Genomic DNA, 19,203 nt, shown 5'->3' on the forward strand with positions numbered 1-19,203 from the left:
AGCAGTTTCTCATAGAGTAGTTGTGAAGATGAAATAATAAAGGTGAAGTGTTTAATTCTGTCACTGGCATTTTAATAATTTTTATCAGTAAACTAAGGGGATGATACTCCTAACCACAAAGGTCTGGAAAGGAGCCACCATGTCAGGGGCCTTTCTCATAGTCCTGACTCCGCATACGGGAGCTGAATCACACGGTTCTCAAACCAGACCTCGGATGCATCTTGCCATTGGGATTGAGAATCCACATAGTACACAAAGGATAGTTCTCTCCTTAGAAAAAAATTCCTGACTCGGTTCCTTTAAGTAGCTAGTTTCCCCCACTACATTCAATATGTGGTCCTATTTCATTAAAGTATCTACTGACCTTCACCTTCTGAGGGACATATCTATCAGGGGAAAATACCCTTCTCTACTGGCTTCCGGCCTGCGGTGGATTTATCTGTTGCTTCAGGTCAAGAACAAATAGAGAATTTGGATGTCCTCTTATTTGGGGCAAACAGGCAGGCTAAGCCACCAGGCCCAGTTGGCAGAGGGAAGGCAGCAAGGAGCTGCTTGACAGCCGGGCTCCCCCTCATCACAGCCGCTACACCCTGCCTCCTACACCCTGGCTTTCTCTGCAGGAGCCATCCTGGTGCGGCCTTGCTCACCAGCGCCGCCCAGTGGTAAGAGCGGAGAGCTGCTGAAGAAGGACGGCCCTGGACCTCTGACTCCAGGCAACGCTTCAGGCCCTAGGCCTGGTCATAACCTAGGACTCTCACCCTCACCATGACACCTAGGAGCTCTCCGATTTGCTTTATCTAGCTCTCTGTCAAAAGGTGAGTCCTCTAGGGTCTGATCTCACAGGACCCAACAACAGGAAGATCTTTATTTAAGAGCATCCTTTTTTCTACTTATAAAAGGAATTTATTCTATCAGTGTGGAGTGAAGATGCCCTACCCCAGTGTGCCCCACCCCACCGTGAATCACCCCCAGAGACACCTGTTGGTGCAGGGGGTCTCCCAGAAGCTTCTCCCTTAGGCCAGCAAGACACTTAGTCCTCAAACCAAAAGGTCCTTCTTTTTGTTAACTACAAAATAAACATCTCTGGGCCCCCTGGGCTACTTGCAGTGCAAATGTTTATGCCTTTGGAAAGAGAAAAAAGAAAGACTCTTGCAAGTTCTCCCCAAGCATATGGGTGCCAAGTCAGTAATTAACCCTCAGCAACTGGGGTGTCTGATCTTCCGCCAATGGGTCTACAGCAGGTTGGCAGGGTGGCTGGTGTGGACTTATGCTCTAACTTTGCATTTGATGGCTTCGAGGCCTTAGAATGCTCTCTGGAAAGGATGCCTGCTATATCTTTAAAACCCTGAATTAGGCACTAGGGGTCCACCCCCAGAAAGTCTCCAACTCCACAGCACCCACAATAGGTAAAGAGTTGTGAACATCCACAGCATTCAAACCACTCTGGGTGAGACCACGATGATGGGTGTGCACACAGCCAGGTGGAGCAGGCTCTGCCACAGAGCTCGTCGTATCAATGGTAATTAGTCATACCAATGGCGAACATATATTAAGTACCTAAAAACCAGGCTCCCTGCTACACCCTACACATTGTGTGTTATTTCATTTTGGTTCTTCAACTCCATGGGAGAGTATGGTTACATTCACATTTTACAAATGAAGAAATTGAGTCTCAGAGAAATAAAGTCAGCTGTTGGCATCATTTAATTCCAGCTCAGTAGAGTCTATTCTTCACACAGAACATCTCCCTTGCCTGAGGTCATCAAGCTGCTGAGTGGTGGCAAGATGGACTGAAACTCACTCAAGGCTTTACATCTTCAAAGTCACATCCACCCACCCCTGTCCATTTGTGACAGTTATCACCTTTCAGACTTCCAGAAGCAATGCCGAGCTGCTTCAAAAGAGCTGACCTGTGGGAGTTCAGTGTCAAGATCACCATCAGGTCTCCCTTTGGGTGTAGCCAGAGGGGGCGAGATGGGCAACTGTCAGCTGCCCATGGGTCCAGAATCCCATCATGAGAGGCTGGGGGATCTAAAAGGATCAGACTCCTCCATCTTTCCAATGCGGAAACTGAGGCCCAGAGGGCAGAATTCGTGCTCAAGGTCCTACCATGATTTTGCCTCCATAATCAGTGTGCTTTCCATGGCTGCTTAGAGTGCCCTAAAAATAAAACTGAAGCAGGTGGCAAAAACCAGACTGGGAAAATGGAGAGAAAGCTGATCTTCTTGGAGTATTCCCTGGGCTTTTCAGTCTGTAAGGAGGGCATTTTGCAGTTTCTAAGGGTGTCTCTTGATTATGCAAAGTCAGCTGTGGACTACTTCCATCTTTAGCTCTACCATCTTGTGGATTCAAGGCACCCTTAGTGTCACAAAAGGCAGGGGAAGCCTAATTGTGTATTCCCTTACTATTATTCACTTCCTCCACCTCCCATGGCATACCTAGTTGTGGGCTCACTAGGATGCAAGGACCTCTGGGAAATGTAGTCTTCCTGCAGGCAAGGAGGTGTGGGAAGTAAAATTGGTGAATCCACAGTATTGTTTCTGCCACACTATTTTTTCTTTAAGGCGAGGCAGCCCTTGGTTGACCTCACAGATTGCAAGGACCTTGTCAGCTTACAATCCTTTATTTTTTATTTTTTTACACCTACAGCACCTGGTCTTCCTAGGTAGTCTCCTATCCAAGTACTAACCAGCCCCAACCCTGCTTAGCTTCCGAGATCAGACAGGATCGAGCTTGTTCAGGGTGGCATGGCCGTAGACTCTGCCACACTATTCAAAAGTTCATAGTCAAATTATGTTAGGGGCTGAAACATCTCAAGATCAGAGGGAAGTCCAGTGTACATGTTGCTCAGCACATGGGAGGAGCAACAGAGGGTGAGGCTGGAGAAGTGGGCTGGTCCAGTGTGAGAAATGACAGTGAAAAGGTAGAAGGGGAAGAAGGCATTGATTTGCAATCAAGCTCCATGTGACTCAAGTCCCTGACATAAACTCAGCCATGGCAGGAGAGAGATGAGATCGTGCCAGAGTAAGAAGCAGAATCTTCTAGATGGATGTCAAAGGAAACCCAACAGCCCTGAACACATCAAGGGGAGGCAACACCAGCCAGGAATCCTGGCCAGCTTTCCAGAAAAGAAGAGGATAGAAAAGGGAGCTGGGAAATGAAAATAAAGAACAGAGGAGAGAAGCAAACACGAGGCACTGGGACATTCTAAGACAACTGGGTCTGGTGCTAGCAGGGCTCACTTCACATACGTGCTACCTCTGCAGTCACACAGGGCCCCATGTTCAAAAGGGCCCCATGCTTGGCTCTGTTGTCACCATCTTAAAATTCTTAATAATTTTCAAAGAAGGGAGCCCATGTTTTCATTTTACATTGGGCCCCACAAATTATGTAGCCAGCTCTATGTCCAGAGATATCAGCATTTGTTCCAGGTGACCCTGCCCCCAGGACGTGGGGTACTGATGACAGGGGCCACTTTTCCACCTGATGGGACAGCAAGGCAACAGGAAATGGATCTAGAGGAAGATGAGTATGGGTGGTCAGGAGTATCTTGCTTCTTCGTGGTCTTAGGTATAAATATTTAGGAGAAACAGATTTCAGATTCCACTTGCTTGGGGAGCCAGATTGGGAGGAAACAGGTGCTTACTGGTGAGAGATTTTTCAAAACAGAGAATGATGAGCTCTGGAAGAGGTGTGATGTCAAAGATGACAGTTGTGTAGATGAAATCCGGAGGCCCAGATGGGCAAATGGGGGCATTGGATTCAAGTGCGAGGGAGTGGGGTTCGGACTAGGTTCCTCCTAACCTTGGGAGTCTCTGCTTTCATATATGAAGAGACATTCAAAGAGGCCTGTATAGTTTTTTGTTTGTTTGTTTGTTTGTTTTAGGTGAGGCAACCCTTTGTTGACCTCACAGGTTGCAAGGACCTTGTCAGCTTATAGTCTCTATTTTTTTTCTTTTTTTTTTTTTTACTCCTACAGCACCTGGTCTTCCTAGGTGATCTCCCATCCAAGTAATAACCAGGCCCAACCATGCTTAGCTTCCGAGATCAGACAGGATCGGACTTGTTCAGGGTAGCATGGCCATAGACTTGCAAGTTTTTAAAAACAGTCCTGAGGTTGGAGACATTACAAAAGCAGAAAATAGATTAACTAGCCCAAAATGGAAATGGCTGTGGACATGATGGCGGGGATCCTCTTCAAGTAAAAAAGTTTATCTTTATTCCCCCTCCTCAGACAGACGCAATGAGCTCAGCACAGCCCGTCACAACTGTCTGACTCACTTGAGGCAGGTCACAACTCTCTTCCCTCACGTGAGCCCCACTTAGTTCTCTCATCAAAACAGCACACAGAAAGCCACAAACACCAGGGCAGAAGGAGGGACTTCCCACGGGAATTCAGCCCTGGTTGCAGTATATTTTATCACCTGGAAGAGCACATAAAGCTTTGTGTGGCTTGCTCAGGATCAGTGGTCACAGTCGTTTAATCCCAAAGAAAGACTTGTTACCTGGTGATGTCAAAGGATCCCAGGACCAGTGCAGGCTTTTCTGAGTGTCCCAGAACCAAGTTGCGCATTGACATCCTGGTGCTTATAGCTCATCCTGGTGCGTATATCTGACTAGGGGTAGACTGCCTGCCATGGTCACCTTCCCGGGAAATAAGGGAGCCAGGACCCAAACATACAGTGCCTGCGCCCCACCCGAGTGGGCACAAAATCCACTGTGGGTCTCTCTGTGGCCAGAGCTTTATTGGTAGGTCCAGTCACCATGTCAAGGCTTGGGACTTTCAGGAGGGTAGAAATTAGAACTTGGGCATCAGCCCAGCCCAGCCTAGCAGAGGGGACCTATCATGGGGGCAGCCAGGGAGGTCACAATGCAGACAGGCCCAGGGCAGAGATGACATTGAACCTTCCTCCTGGACCTCTCCTTGCCAGAGCCAGACGTTTGCCACAGGCCCTAGACAGACCATATGGAATGGCCTCAGCCTTCGCTATGACTGAGAAATATTCTTATAGCTTCTGAACAACCTCCAAACTTTTCTTCACTGCCTAAACTAACACATGGTTTCTCCATATTCTTTTTACCTAATTGACATTCATACAACTCCCCACCCAACAACAGCAGAAGGCGCATTTCTTTCAAGTACACATGGAACATTTACCAAGACAAACCATACTCTGAGCCATAAAAGAAATCTCAATTAACTTAAAAGGATAGAAGTGAGCTTTGCCTTAAGAAACTGGAAGAAGGAGAAGGAAGAGAAAGAGAAGGAGATTAATGAGATCTAAAGTAAGTCTAGGAAAGGCATAAAATCAGAGTGGAAATCAAATGAGAGAAAAACAAAAACAATAGATAAAAATCACTGATACCAAAGTTGGTCTCTGAGGTCAATAAAATTGGTTAACCCTTAGCCAGAACGATCAATAGAAAAAAACAAGGCTCTGTACAGAGGTGACATCACTATAGAGTCTACAAATATTTAAAGGACAAAAAAGAGGAATATTTCGAACAAGCTTATGTTAGTAAAATTAGTAATTTAGATGAAATGGGCAAATTTCTTAATAACATAATTTACTAAAGCTCATTCAAGAACCGAAAGACAACCTGAATACCCCTCTATCTATTAAAGACTTTGAATTTGTAGTTAAAAACCTTTCTACAAACAAAACTTCAGGCCTAAATGGCTTCACTGGACCTAGGAGTTCTACTAAACATTTAGGGAAGAAATAATACTAATTCTATACAAACTTCCAGAAAATTGAACAAGAAGAAACATATCCCAATTCACTCTATGAGGCCATTATTTCATTGGTACCAAAACAGACAACAGTATTACAAGAATTAAGACAAACAAAACAAACAAACCTATAATCCAATATCACTCATGAACATAGAAACAAAAATTCTGAGCAGAATTTTGGCAAATTGAATCCAATGACATAAAAAACTCTCAATTTTTGTTTATCTTTCAGTTTTGAAAAGTAGTTTTTGCTGAATGTAAGATTCTTGGCTGACTTATTTTCCCTTCCAGCACTTTGCCTTCTAGCCTCCATTGTTTCTGACAAGAAGTCAACGTTACTCCAATTAAGGTTCTCTTATATAGGATGAGTCATTTTTCTCCTGCTGCTTTCAATCATTTATCTTTGTCACTGGACATTTTTACTATGATGTGTTTGGGTGTGGATCTGTTCATATTTTTCCTCCTTGGAGTCCATTAAAGCTTCTTGGATACATAAATTAACATCTTCATCTAATTTGGGGAGTTTCCCTTTATTATTTCTTCAAATGCCTTTTCTTCTCCTTTCTCTCCACTCCTCTGGTGCTCTCTTATGCATGTGTTAGTGTGCTTAATGGTGTCTCACATTTCTCTAAGGCTCTTTTCATTTTTCTGCATTCTCTTCTCTCTCTCTTCTTCAGATTGCATAATCTCTATCAGTCTATCCTCAAGTTTGCTGATTCTTTCTAAGCCGAGATGAATGGGAGAGGCAGGGAATGGGCATGGCTCTAATGCCACAGACTCTTACTATTCTGAGATTAAGCAGATTTTCTTGAATGTTTCTTTGTTGCTTTATGCCCTTACAGAAATTTCCAGAGACTTTAAATGTGTTTTTATCCCAAATAATTTTTACCAGTTATAATTGTTTCTCTAGAGAGAGGGTCCACAGAGCTCTTCACTCCACTGTCCAGAAGCTATCTCCTAATACAGAAAATATAAAAAGAGTAATACATCACAACCAAGTGGGATTTAACATTGGAAAATCAGTGTGATTTTCTATATTAACAGACTTAAAAATAAAAACTGTAAAATCATTTAAGTAAATGCAGAAAAATATTCATTTCTGATAAGGCCTTTAAGCAAACTAGAAGAGAACTACCTTACCTAATAAAGGACATCTACCAAAAAACAAAAACACAAACAAAAAAATAAAAAACAAACAAACTTTTAAGACCATACAGATAACGTTATTTTTAATGGGGAAAGACTGAATTCTTTTCTCCTAAGATCATGAACAAGACAGGCCTGTCAATTCTCATCACTTCTATTCAGCATTATACTGGCAGTTCTAGCAAATATAATCAGGCAAGGAAAAGAAATAAAAGGCATCTTTATTTGAGAGAAAAAAGAAAAACTGCTTTTATTTGCAAATATCATTTGCATCTATGTTGAAAATCTGAAGAAATTTACAAAAAGGCTACTAGAACTAATAAGTAAGTATAATAAGGATGAAAAATACGAGATCACTATACAATACTCAATAGTATTATTAGCAACAAAAATGAAAAATTGAAAAAATTGAAAATTAAAAAAATTTAAATACTATTTACAATAGCATGAAATACTTAGGGATAAATACAACAGAAAGTGTGAAAATTATATGTAACATTGTTGTGAGAAATTTTAAAAGTCTAAATAAGTGGAGAGGTATACCATGTTCATGGATTGGAAGACTCAATATTGTCAAGATGTCTTTTCTCCCTTAATCAATCTATAGGTTCAACATAATCCTACTCAAAATCTCAGCAGGCTTTTTTGTAGAAATTGACAAACTGGTTCTAAAATTTATATGTAAATGCAAAGGACTTAGAATAGTCAAGTATTTAAGAATAGAGAACTTAAATACCTGACTTCAAGACTTATTGTAAAACTACAGCAATTAAGACAGTGTGATATTGGTGTAAAAATAGACAAGTAGTTTAATGGAATGGAATTAAGAGTTCAGAAATAGACCCACATATGTATATAGTCAATTAATTTTCAACAAAGGTACAAAGGCAGTTTTGTAGAGAAAAGGTAGTATTTTCAACAAATGCAGCCGAAACAATTATAGTATGCTGAACAGTTCCCCCATACCCCCAAAAAGATATGTCCACATCCTAATTCCTGGAACCTGCAAATGTTACTATATTTGGGAAAATGATCTTTGCAGGTGTAATTAACTTAAGGATCTAGGAGTGAGGTCATCCTGGATTATCTGGGTGGCCCCTAAATTCAACAAGTATTTTTATGAGAGACACACAAAAAGAAGGTGGTAAAGTCAGAGGTAGAGATGAGAGTGATGTGACCACAAGCCAAGGAATGCTACACAGCCACTAGAAGCTAAAAGACATGAGAAATGGATTTTCCCATAGAGTCCCTAGAGGGAACAAGGCCCTGCCAATACCTTGTTTCAGATTTTTGATCTCCAAAACTGTAATAAAATGAATTTTTGTTGTTTTAAGCCAAGTCTGTGGTAATTTCTTATGGTATCCTCAGGAAACGAATACAGATATCTATATGAAATATTTTTTTTAAAGAATTTTTATTCACACCTTATACTATATACAAAAATTAACTAAAAAATAGATTACAAACCCAAATGTAAACCTAAAACTATAAAATTTCTAAAAGAAAACATAGGGGAGAAAATCTTTGCAGCCTTATGTTAGACAAAGATTTAAAAAATATGACACCAAAACCCGATCCACAAATCATAAACTAGACTTCACCAAAATTAATAACATCTGCTCTTTGAAAGACAATGTTAAGAGCATGAGAAGACAAGTCACTATTGAAAGAAAAGATTTGTAAATCATGTATCTGATAAAAGACTTGTATCCAGAATACATAAAGAATGACCAAAACTCAACAATACAAAAACAACTCAATTTTTAAAAAAGGTAAACACTTTACCTAAAAACATGTATGGATGGCAAGTGAGTACATGAAAAGAAGCTCAAAATCATCAGTCATTAGGGGAATGCAAATTAAAACCACAGTGTGACCACTACACATCTATTAGAATAGCTAAAATTAATGACTAGCAATACCAAGTGTTGGTGAGGATGAAGAGCAATTGGGGCTCTCATAGACTGTTTTACAACCACTTTGGAAAACAGTTTGGCAGTTTCTTTAAAAGTTCACATGCACCTACCCTATGACCCAGCAATTCCAATCCTAGGTCTCTGCCCAAGAGAAATAAAAATGCATGTCCCCACAAAAACTTGTATGCAAATGTTCATAGCAGCTTTATTCATAGTACCCCCAAAATGGAAACCATCACCTATATCGTCAATAGGCAAATGAATAAACAACTGGTGGAATATACTTAGAAATAAAAGGGAATGAACTTTACACCAAAAAAACGAACAATCTAATTAAAAAATGGACAGAAGACATGAATAGAAATATTTCTCCAAAGAGGACATACAGGTGGCCAACAGACATATGAAAAGATGCTCAACATCACTAATCATCAGGGAAATGCAAATCAAAACAGCAATGAGATATCAGCTCACACCTATCAGAATGTTGATCAAAAAATCAAATAAGTGCTGGCAAGGATGTAAAGAAAAGGGAACCCTCATGCACTGTTGGTGGGATTGTAAATTGGTGCAACCACTATGGAGATTCCTCAAAAACTTAAAAATGGAGCTGCCATATGACCCAGCAATTCCACTTCTGGGAGTTTATCCAAAGAACACGAAAACCCTAATTTAAAAAGATACATGCGTCTCTGTTCATTGCAGGAATATTTACAATAACCAAGATATAGGAGCAATCTAAGTGTCCATCGATAGATGAATGAATAAAAAAGATGTGATGTGTGTGTGTGTGTGTGTGTATGTGTGTATGATGAAAAATTACTCAGCAATAAAAATGAATGAAATCTCGCCATCTGCAACAACATGGATGAACCTAGAGGGTATTATCCTACGTGAAATAAGTCAGAGAAAGACAAATACTATATGATTTCACTTATTTATGGAATCTAAAAAAGACCAAAACAAATGAATAAGCAAAACCAAACAGAAACAGATCCATAAATATAGAGAACAAACTGATGTTTGCCAAATGAGAAGGAAGTGGGGGAAATGAGTAAAATTTTTAAATTAATTATTGAATTAGGTAGTTATTTTTAAGAAGGAAAGAAAAATCTGGGCTCTCATTTAAAAAAAAAAGAAAGGTAATGAACTATTGATACACACAACAGTGGATGAATCTTAAAATAATTATGTAGATGAATCTTAAAATAATTATGAAGTCAGACCAAAAAAGAATACAGAGAGTTTGATTTCATTTATCTAAAATTCTAGAAAATGCAAATGATCTAGAGTTGCTGGGGTTGAGGGAGAGGCAGCGGGGAGAGATTGTGAAGGGCGCAAGAAAACTTTGCGAAAGAAGAGGCGGAGGCAAATAGGTTCCTTATCTTAATTTTGAAGATGGTTTCCAGTTGTCAAATATGTCAAATATGATCAAATTAGATGCTCTAAGTGTGTACAGTTTATTGTATGTCAATTATACCTCATTAAAACATTTAAAATAAATAATCCATAATATATGACATCATATAATATAAATTTTAAAATAAAGACTCTGCTGCACTGGGAGTTGGAGATCTTCTCCTCTGTCTTAAAAGTGGAGTCATGAGGCAAAACCAGGTCATCTGACCAAGAGCTTGTGCCCTTAACTGTCTCCTACCTCCCAATCTGTACCACGCATGGTCCTTTTTTGGGTCTGAGTTCAGATTCCCCTGGACATAGAACAGCATCCAGAGCACATGAGCTCATATAAAGCATTTATGATACTTCACTTTTGTCTGACTATTACGACGATGATCATTTTTTTTTCTCTTGTCCCATGTGCCTCAGTCACTGTAAGCTTCTTAAAAATAGCTCCTAGCTCCTATAACAGTATAGTCCTACCTCAGGACCTTTGCACAGGATGTCTCCTCTCTCAGAGCCACCAGTCTCTCTACGCTTCACCAGTTAATTCTCCCTCGTCCTTCAGCTTACAAAGATTTTCTTTGACCTCCACTACCCTCACCCCTGCCAAGCCCTGCCATCTAAATTAGATCTCTGTTTTTCTCTTTCATGTACTCCGCCTCATTCTTTCCCATCATTTCCTTATCACGATGTGCAGTTACAGTTTTTTGACTGTGGGTTTATCTACGGTCTGTCTTCACAGCTGGTCGTGCTTGCTGCTGCATTGCCAACACCAAACCTGAGCTTGGTCTCTGAGTGGGTACTCAGCAAACTTGTGCGGGACGAGTGAGGACATTCTCTATACAGTGTCCAGTATGCTTGGGCCACAGAGCCGGCATTGAATCTCCTGGGGATTCGAGTCTGCCACGTTCCACCCAGCAGGCAAAATTCAGAGCTGACATTAATTCAGACCCTATATACATGATTCTTACTGAGTAAGGCATCAAGACAATCTCACCCTTTGTCAGAACTGTGGGAGTCTTGCGCGTAGAGAAAAGCCAGTCTAAAATCAGTTGCTTTTTGAAACCATCAGCTCAAGAAATTAAGGATTCTGTCAGCGTGCCTTGAATTTCTGGGCCTAGCAATTAATTCCTTCTAGATTAAAGGATTGTTGTGTTTCTGATACATTATTATGCAGAATGGGCTCGCTGTGAATTTTAAAACTTTAACCAGGATCCTCATTAACTGGGACCTTTTATCTGTGTGCAACTTCTAGAAGAGGCCAGTGGCTAGAAAGTGAGCTGACACATCCAAAAAGGAAAAAAAAAAAAAATCCCAGGGGGTGTCCTAATGCACATTCAGTCCAGGCAGCTGTCCGCCCTCCTAATGGTAACTGAGCCATTTACTAGGCTGGACATTGTATATCACCCCACTAAATCCTCGCCCACCCAATCAGGTGGCCACAGTTATTATTATCTCTAGCTTATAGGTGAAAAGATTAGCTGGTGAAGAGAGGTGAATCGCCCTGCTCAGGCCAGTAGGTGGCCCACATCTACCTGACCTCCAGGCCCCATGCTTGGCCCTACCTTCCACTATGTCCCCTTTTCCCTGGATAACAAAGATCACTGTGCAGAAGGATGACCCCAAGGTCTTTCGAGTCCACCATTCATCCAAGAGCCATTCTGTCTCAGGGTGGGGTCCAGGCCACTTGCCTGCTGAGAGAGAGGCTCCTCTGGGCCCTGGGAGGCCATACAGCCGGAAGGAACAGTGGAAGTCCAGCCATGTGTGAGGCAGGGGCCAGGCCTCCATTCTATATCTGAGAACCTCAGGGTTCTCTCAGGCAGGTTCCAGCCAGTCTGCGTTTATGGCAGAAACTGAACTCAGATGTAACCCTGGAGGGGAGATTTCTGGGACCCCTATCAGATGTTAGCTGAGCCACCCCAAATTAGCCTGAGTCCCTCCAGCATTTCAGCCACTCCCTTGCTTTAGTTCACACAGGTTTATATACAAAACATTTGTGCACACAGCCATTTCCTCATCTCCCCCAACCCTGGGCAGGCTGGGGACCAGTGCCCCCAAGCCCAGTGTGGGTCCCTAGAACCCTGGGATCTTCTAGAAACTTTATAAATTCAAAGGGAAATGAGTCAGGAGCTCCAGCACCTCTAAGAAAATGTTCCCTCAAGCTCCCCAGGCAGGGTGGCAGGCTGACCAAGAGAAGAAGATACTGCGAGGGCTTCCTTCTCCCAGGCCCACAGCGGCCACTTGTCCCTCTGCTTGATCAGCAGAGTGGCTGGGAGCACTCCACAGCACAAAGCAGCTAATATATTTCTCGTTAAAAAAAAAAAAATCTAAAGAGAACCTGACACATGTACGACATGGATGAACCTCAGGACATTATGCTAAGTGAAACAAGCCAGTCACAAAAGGACAAATATTGCATGATTCCTCTTATATGAGGTAACCAGAGTGGTCATATTCATAGAAGCAGAAAGTGGAATGGGGAGTGCCAGGTGCTGGGAGGAGCGGGGAGTGGGGAGCTGGTGTTAAATGGGGACAGAGTTTCAGTTCTGCAAGATGAAATAGTTCTGGAGACGGATGGTGGTCATGGTTCACAGCGATGGTTCACAGTGAATGTGTTTAACGCCCCTGAACTGCACGCTTGATAATTGTTAAAATGGTAAATTTAACTTTATTTTTATGTATACTTTACCTCGATGTTTTTAGAAGGGTAAAAAAAAAATATGTGAAGTTTCTATTCATCGAGAATCCTATTATTTGTGTTATCCCGTTGAATCCTGGCAGCAACATTTAGAGGTAAATTCTACTATTGTCCTCATTTTATAGGTGAGGAAACCAAAAAGAGGGAGGTGGCATGAATAGCCTGAGGTCACCCAGCAATTAAGTGGCAGAGCCAGGGTTTGCCCAGGGCCTAACTGCAGGGCCTGCTGTCTCCCCATCCAGGGCTTGGTCACAAAGGGAGGCACCCCACCACCACCACCACCACCTCTTTCCAGAGTTCTGCTCAGATTTCCCTGCCAGGGGACAGCAAACAGGATCCAGATGGCTGTTCCCCTGCTGACCGGGATGGGGCCGAACTTGAAACCCCTCTGCTAGGATTTCCAAATGCATCCCAGACTTCTGTCCTGGAAGCGTCTGGTGCCCTCCTGCTGGGGCAGTGGAGGGGGGCAGACAGGCGGCCAAACCAGGCCACATGCCTGGACAGTGACTGCTGAGGGCCGGAGGGTTGTCACCAGCCCCCAGATATTTCCACGGGCCCTGGAAGGCCCCATTTCCTCACAGGGTGAGACTCATCTTATTCCTGCCCACATTAGCACTATGGGGTTGTCATAACAAAGTACCACAAATTGAGAGGCTTAAACAACAGAAATGTATTGTATCACAGTTTGGGAGGCTGGAAGTCTGAAGTCGAGGTGTTGGCTGGGTTGCTTCTTTCTGAGGGCAGTGAGGGACAATCAGTACCATTGTTTTCTCCTAACTTCTGGTGGCCTCAGGTGTCCCTTGGCTTGTAGATGGCCTTCTCCCTGTGTCTTCATATCGTCTTCGGCTATGCATTCGTTTCTTTGTTCAAATTTTCCCTTTCATAAGGACACCGTCATGTTGGATGAAGGCCCACCCTCATGACCTCATTTTAACTTGATCATCTGCAAAGACGATTTCTCAATAATGTCACATTCACAGATATCCAGGATTAGAATTTCAATATCTTTTGAGGGGACATAATTCAACCTATAACTCCATCCCATAACGCTATTATTCCTTTCAGCCTCCCAGGAGGCCAGTGGGGAAAGTGCTGAAGATCAGGGACATCTGCAAAGCGAAATGGTATTTCACATACTCTCCAAGGTTTTATGAATTTATAACCATCGTTGCCATGTACTGAATGCTTGCTGTGAGCCAGATAATAGGCATACACGCTCCTCAATCCTTAGCTGCAGGATGGCTGTTATCGTCACCTTTACAGGTTACTGACACAGTTTTCAGTTGGAGGAATGAGGCTCAAATGATCGCAGCTGGAGTAAAAGGCAATGCCTGGGAATTCCGGCAGGATAGGAGGTGTGTGGGAGGAGGTTTATTTCTACCTCCTAAAAATCTCCAGAATCTAGTGACCTCTTTCCATCCGTGTGGTGACCTCAGTATTGGTGTCCTGGGGCTGCTGTAACAAACTACCACAAACTGGGTGGCTTAAAACAACAGAAATTCACCCTCCCACACTTCTGGAGGCCAGAAGTCTGAAATCAAGATGTCAGCAGGACTGTGCTCCCTCTGAAGGCTCTAGAGGAAGATTAATCCTTCCTCACCTCCTGTAGCTGCTGGTGGCTCCAGGCGTTCCTTGCCTTGTGGCTGCATCACTCCAATCTTTGCCTTCATTTCTCTTCTGTTTTTCCTCTGGGTGTCTTTTATAAGAATACTTATCATTGGATTTAGAGCCCACCCAGGTAATCCAGGATGATCTCATCTCAAGGTCCTTAATTACATCTGTAAAGACTCTTTTTCCAAATAAGGACACATTGGTCGATTCTAGGACATGGATATATCTTTTGGGGATCACCATTCAACCCCTCCTACAAGCCTCCATCGTCCAAGTTGGGCCACTGCAACAACTACCTATCTCCTGGCCTCCAGCCCTTTTTAGCCAGAGGGATCTTTCAAAAGCAGAGACCAAATCTACATCCCTCCCTGTTTAAAGTCTCACAGTGGCTCCTAGGGCCTCAAGAAGCGGCCAGACTTGGCCCCCAAATCTCACACGGCCTGGTTCTGCTGACTTTCAGGCATTGGATCTCTCTGCTCCCCTCCCGCACCCTGTCCCCACTTTGTTGCTGCAGAGGTCCAGGCCTGCTGTTGCCTTCAGGCCTCCTCCATGCCTTTCCCGCTGTTTCCTCAACCTGGGACTCTTCTCCTGGGCTTCCCCTAGATGACTTTTGCTCATCCACCAAGTCACACAGTTTAGATGCCCTTTTCCTTCCCCTCCCTTGATAACCCAGCTGAGTTAGGGACCTGGGCTCTCACTGCCCCTTGGCTGTCACTGTCATGAGTTACCACAGTGGGTTATCATGTGGGTTCACCTGTCTTTGCTCTTTGGACTGGAAGCTCAGCCAGGACAGGGCCCACAGCACCCACATCCGCTGTTCAACACAGAGCAGTCACCACCCCCTACAGGGCACAGTTGGTGTCTTGCAGTATGTCGTGGCGGGCATGAAGGCTGAACCTTTCTTTCCACCTTCCGCCCCTGCCCATCTTCCTTCCTCAGAGTCTAGGGGAACACTTTTCTCATCTTTAAAATCTTAATTTGTTTGAATGTGTATGTTTTATGTATAACAGCTTTATTGAGATATCATTTACATACTATAAAATTCACCCATTTAAAGTGTACAAGTCAATGGTTTTTAATATATTCAGAGCTGTGCAACCATCACTACAACTAACTTAGAACATTCTCATCATCCCGAAAAGAAATCCTATACTTATTAGCAGTCACTTCCTATTTCCCTCCACCGAGCCCCCTCCCAGCCCTTAGCAACCACTAATCTGCTCTGTCTCTGTAGATCTTCCTATTCTGGACATTTCATATCAATGGATTCATGTAATATGTGTCCTTTTGTGATTGGTTTCTTTCACTTAACAATGTTTTCAAGATTCATCCACATTACAGCATGTGTCAGTACTTCATTCCTTTTTATGGCTAAATAATATTCCATTGTATGGATAGACCACATTTTATTTACCCATTCGTCAATTAATGGACATTAAGGTGTTTCCGTTTTTTGGCTATGATGAATAGTGCTGCTATGAACATTTACATGCAAGTGTTTGTGTGAATATATGTTTTTTTCACTTCCCTTGAGTATACACCGTGAAGTGGTAAATTTTTAAAAATTAAAAATAAGTTATATTTTAAGGTACAAATGTGATACATTAGAGATCACCCAAGTGACAATTTAAAAACGAGAAAATATAGACACACTCTTAATCCCCACAAAGATATCCGGTGTCTGGCCCTGCAGACGTCCCTTTGCTCGTGTTTACTTATGTAGAGTGTGAACGGGCAGCAGTCTATGTGGCAACTGTGACAACTGCCTACCCTTGCAGAAGACAGCCTGTGTCTGGCTCCCTCTGATCCCTTGTGTGACTATCAATAAAGAACCATTCAGTGAAGCTTAGAAATGAAACCAGCTTTGACTTCAAAGGACAAACAGCTAAGAGTTAGAGAAAGAAGGAGGATTTTCAGCTGCCTAGAGGTGAGAGAAAGGTTTTCAAGGGGCTGGAACCTCTCTTTTTTGGAAAAAATAAAAAATAAAACACTAAAAAGAAAGGAGACAAAACTCCAAACGAAAACCTGGGGAATCATTATATCAAGGTTAATGGATTACAAATGATTTCTTTAAAATTTTTTTTCGATGATACTATAATATCTTACTACTAAAAGGATTCTAAGAAGTCTTTGAGGGATTACTGATGAAAAAGAGTGATTTTATAAAACTCAGCAATTCTTAAGAAGAGTGCAGCCAAAAAGGCTTTCTGGCTTCTTTATAGTTTCTTCCAAGAACTGGCTGAGCGAGCCAGAGGCCAGGCAAGCAGATAGCTACAGACCTGAGCGAAGCTATGAACATATCGACTCCAAGAATGAGAGTTGATTATGAGTACACAGGAGAAAGCAGGTAAGAAACAGTATTCGAGTTTCCTCTTTTTAAAGCTATTGTGGGGAAAAAATAGAAAACCAATCATGACTGATAAGAAAAGCCATACTTTTGTGTTTGCTTTCTTAAGTCTCTTGCCTATCTATTCCCAAATTATATGTGCTTTATTACAAAAATAATTTTTATAAGTATCACTTCTTAAACAGTAATTAGTAATTCTAATATTTATGCTCAAGTGTTTTTAAAAGAGCCCCACTTATTCTAAAAAGTACTATTAAGTAGAAACACATAACTTGTCTACTCAAAAGCACAGTCTGGAGGTGGCTGCATGCTTGGCTCAGAAGCTGCCACCTTCTACTCATTCACCCTGGGCAGACATTGCTAACTGATCGCAGTACTCTTTTCCACCAATCTAAAGACTATCTCTGTATCCCTGTTTATTCTTCTCAAAAGGCAGCTTTTAGGAGTGGATCAGAGGGAGCCAAAAAATAAAAACAAAACAAAAAAAACCTCGTAGTGAAAACTAGACGCCACCTAGTGGCGAAGCTTCCTAATTGCAGGCAGAGTATCTAGAAAAGGAACGGGTTCCCTGAGCCCGCAAAGCCCGACGAAATGACACTAATGAACGATTCTGTCTAGTCTTTGGGTAAATACAAAAGCTATCCTAGGGAAGAGTTTTGAATTTCAACATGGATTTTCCTCTCTCTATCTCAAGGGATTGGCCGACAGAAACATTTTAGGCAACAATTAGAAAAGGGCCTTCAGGAAACCCCAGATCCTTCCCCAATATTCTATTTACCAAAGGCCAACCCTTTTGTCTGTCCCATGCCTCAGATCCCCAAGCTGCCCAGATTTCTCACTCTTCCAACTACACGTAACATGCTTTGGATTCGACATGGGTACTTTTTTTCTAAGCAGTATGTACCAGACACTGGGCAAGGAGCTCATGTAAATGGTCCTTATAACAACATGCCCTGAGACAAGTGCTGCTAATTCCCATTTTCCAGGCAAGAACACTGAGGCTCAGAGAAGGGAAGCAACTTGGCCAAGGTCACACAGTGGGGAAGACAGAGGCAGGATGGAAACCTCCTCCTGGCCAAGCTGGGGCTACAGACCCCACAATATTAGCCCCAGGCTGGGCCCCTTTCTTGCCGGAGAAGTCCAAGGCAGGTCAACTGTGCTCCTAGGAACATCCCACCAGGGCTGGGCACGAGCAGCCCAGATGACCCAATGAGCCCCTATCAGGAGGGAGATGGGCACAGTGCAGGGTCCCAGAGCCGATTCTGGACCTGGACTATCTTGGCCACCTGCTCCAGGGTTCTGCAGCCAGACTCTGAGTCCCATTCTGCTAGTGCTAGCTGTGAGGTTTAGCAATCTCCCTGGACTCTGTTTCCTGCATGGGCAGCTGTGATATGCATGCAGTCTGCAGTCGCAGAGATAAAGGTTCAGGGCCAACCCAGAAGGAAGCAGGTCAATGCTGGCCCCCTTCTCCCTGCCCCCCAGCCCCATCCCTCTCCATGTTCCTGGTTCAGAGGTACAGCTCCTGATCCAACCCTGGCACTTGTGGATTCTCTGCCTGCCCAGAGGTGGAAATCTGTGTAGAAACCTCATCCCAGCACCCAGAAGCCATCCCAGGTTGCAGGCAATAGCTACCAGAAGTGGAATTGTACGAGCTGCCTCTTTATATGTGCCCACACACATGTTTTTAATTCTTAGGGCAAAGAGTGACAATGATATGTGTACTTCTTGGTGTTAATTTTTTTCAAACCATGCAAAAGGATTCACAATGAAAATAAACAACCTCAGTCCCACAGTTTACCTTCCCAAAGGCAGCCAGTTACCAGTTTCTCGAGAATTCTTCTAGATACAATGAGTACATAATTCAAGTATTTATGGGTATGTATTTCTGTAATTTCCCCGCAAATGACAGCATCCTTTACACACAGCTGCACTTAGCTTTTTCACTTAACAACTGATCTTGGAAATTGTTCCATAACAAAACACTGTGATCTACCTCATCTTTATATATATATATTCCACGTACCACAAAAGTCATCCTTTAACATGTACAGTTCAGTGGTTTCTGGTATATTCAGAGTTGTGCAATCATCACCACTATGTAATTTTAGAACATTTTCATCACCCTAAAAAGAAATCCCGTACCCATTAGCAGTCACTCCCCATCCCCTCTCCCTAGCCTCTGGCCACCACTCATCTACTTTCTGTCTCCATGGATTTGCCTATTCTGGACATTTCATGTAAATACAATATGCGGTGTTCGTATTTGCCTTCTTTCACTCAGCATGTTTTCAAGGTTCATCAATGCTGCAGCATGTGTCAGTACTTTGTTACTTTTGGAGGCTGACTA

The 19,203-nt window shown here is 42.7% G+C and overlaps 2 pseudogenes; both read right to left on the bottom strand.

Annotated features, from left to right (window-relative positions):
* Positions 1-2,640: 2,640 nt before the first annotated feature.
* LOC112480965 lies at positions 2,641-2,759 on the bottom strand (annotated as a pseudogene).
* Positions 2,760-3,970: 1,211 nt separating this feature from the next.
* Positions 3,971-4,089, bottom strand: LOC112481101 (annotated as a pseudogene).
* Positions 4,090-19,203: the final 15,114 nt, after the last annotated feature.

The sequence above is a fragment of the Pteropus alecto genome, unplaced genomic scaffold (genome assembly GCF_000325575.1).
Source record: "Pteropus alecto unplaced genomic scaffold, ASM32557v1 scaffold190, whole genome shotgun sequence".
NCBI classification, from domain to species: domain Eukaryota; kingdom Metazoa; phylum Chordata; class Mammalia; order Chiroptera; family Pteropodidae; genus Pteropus; species Pteropus alecto.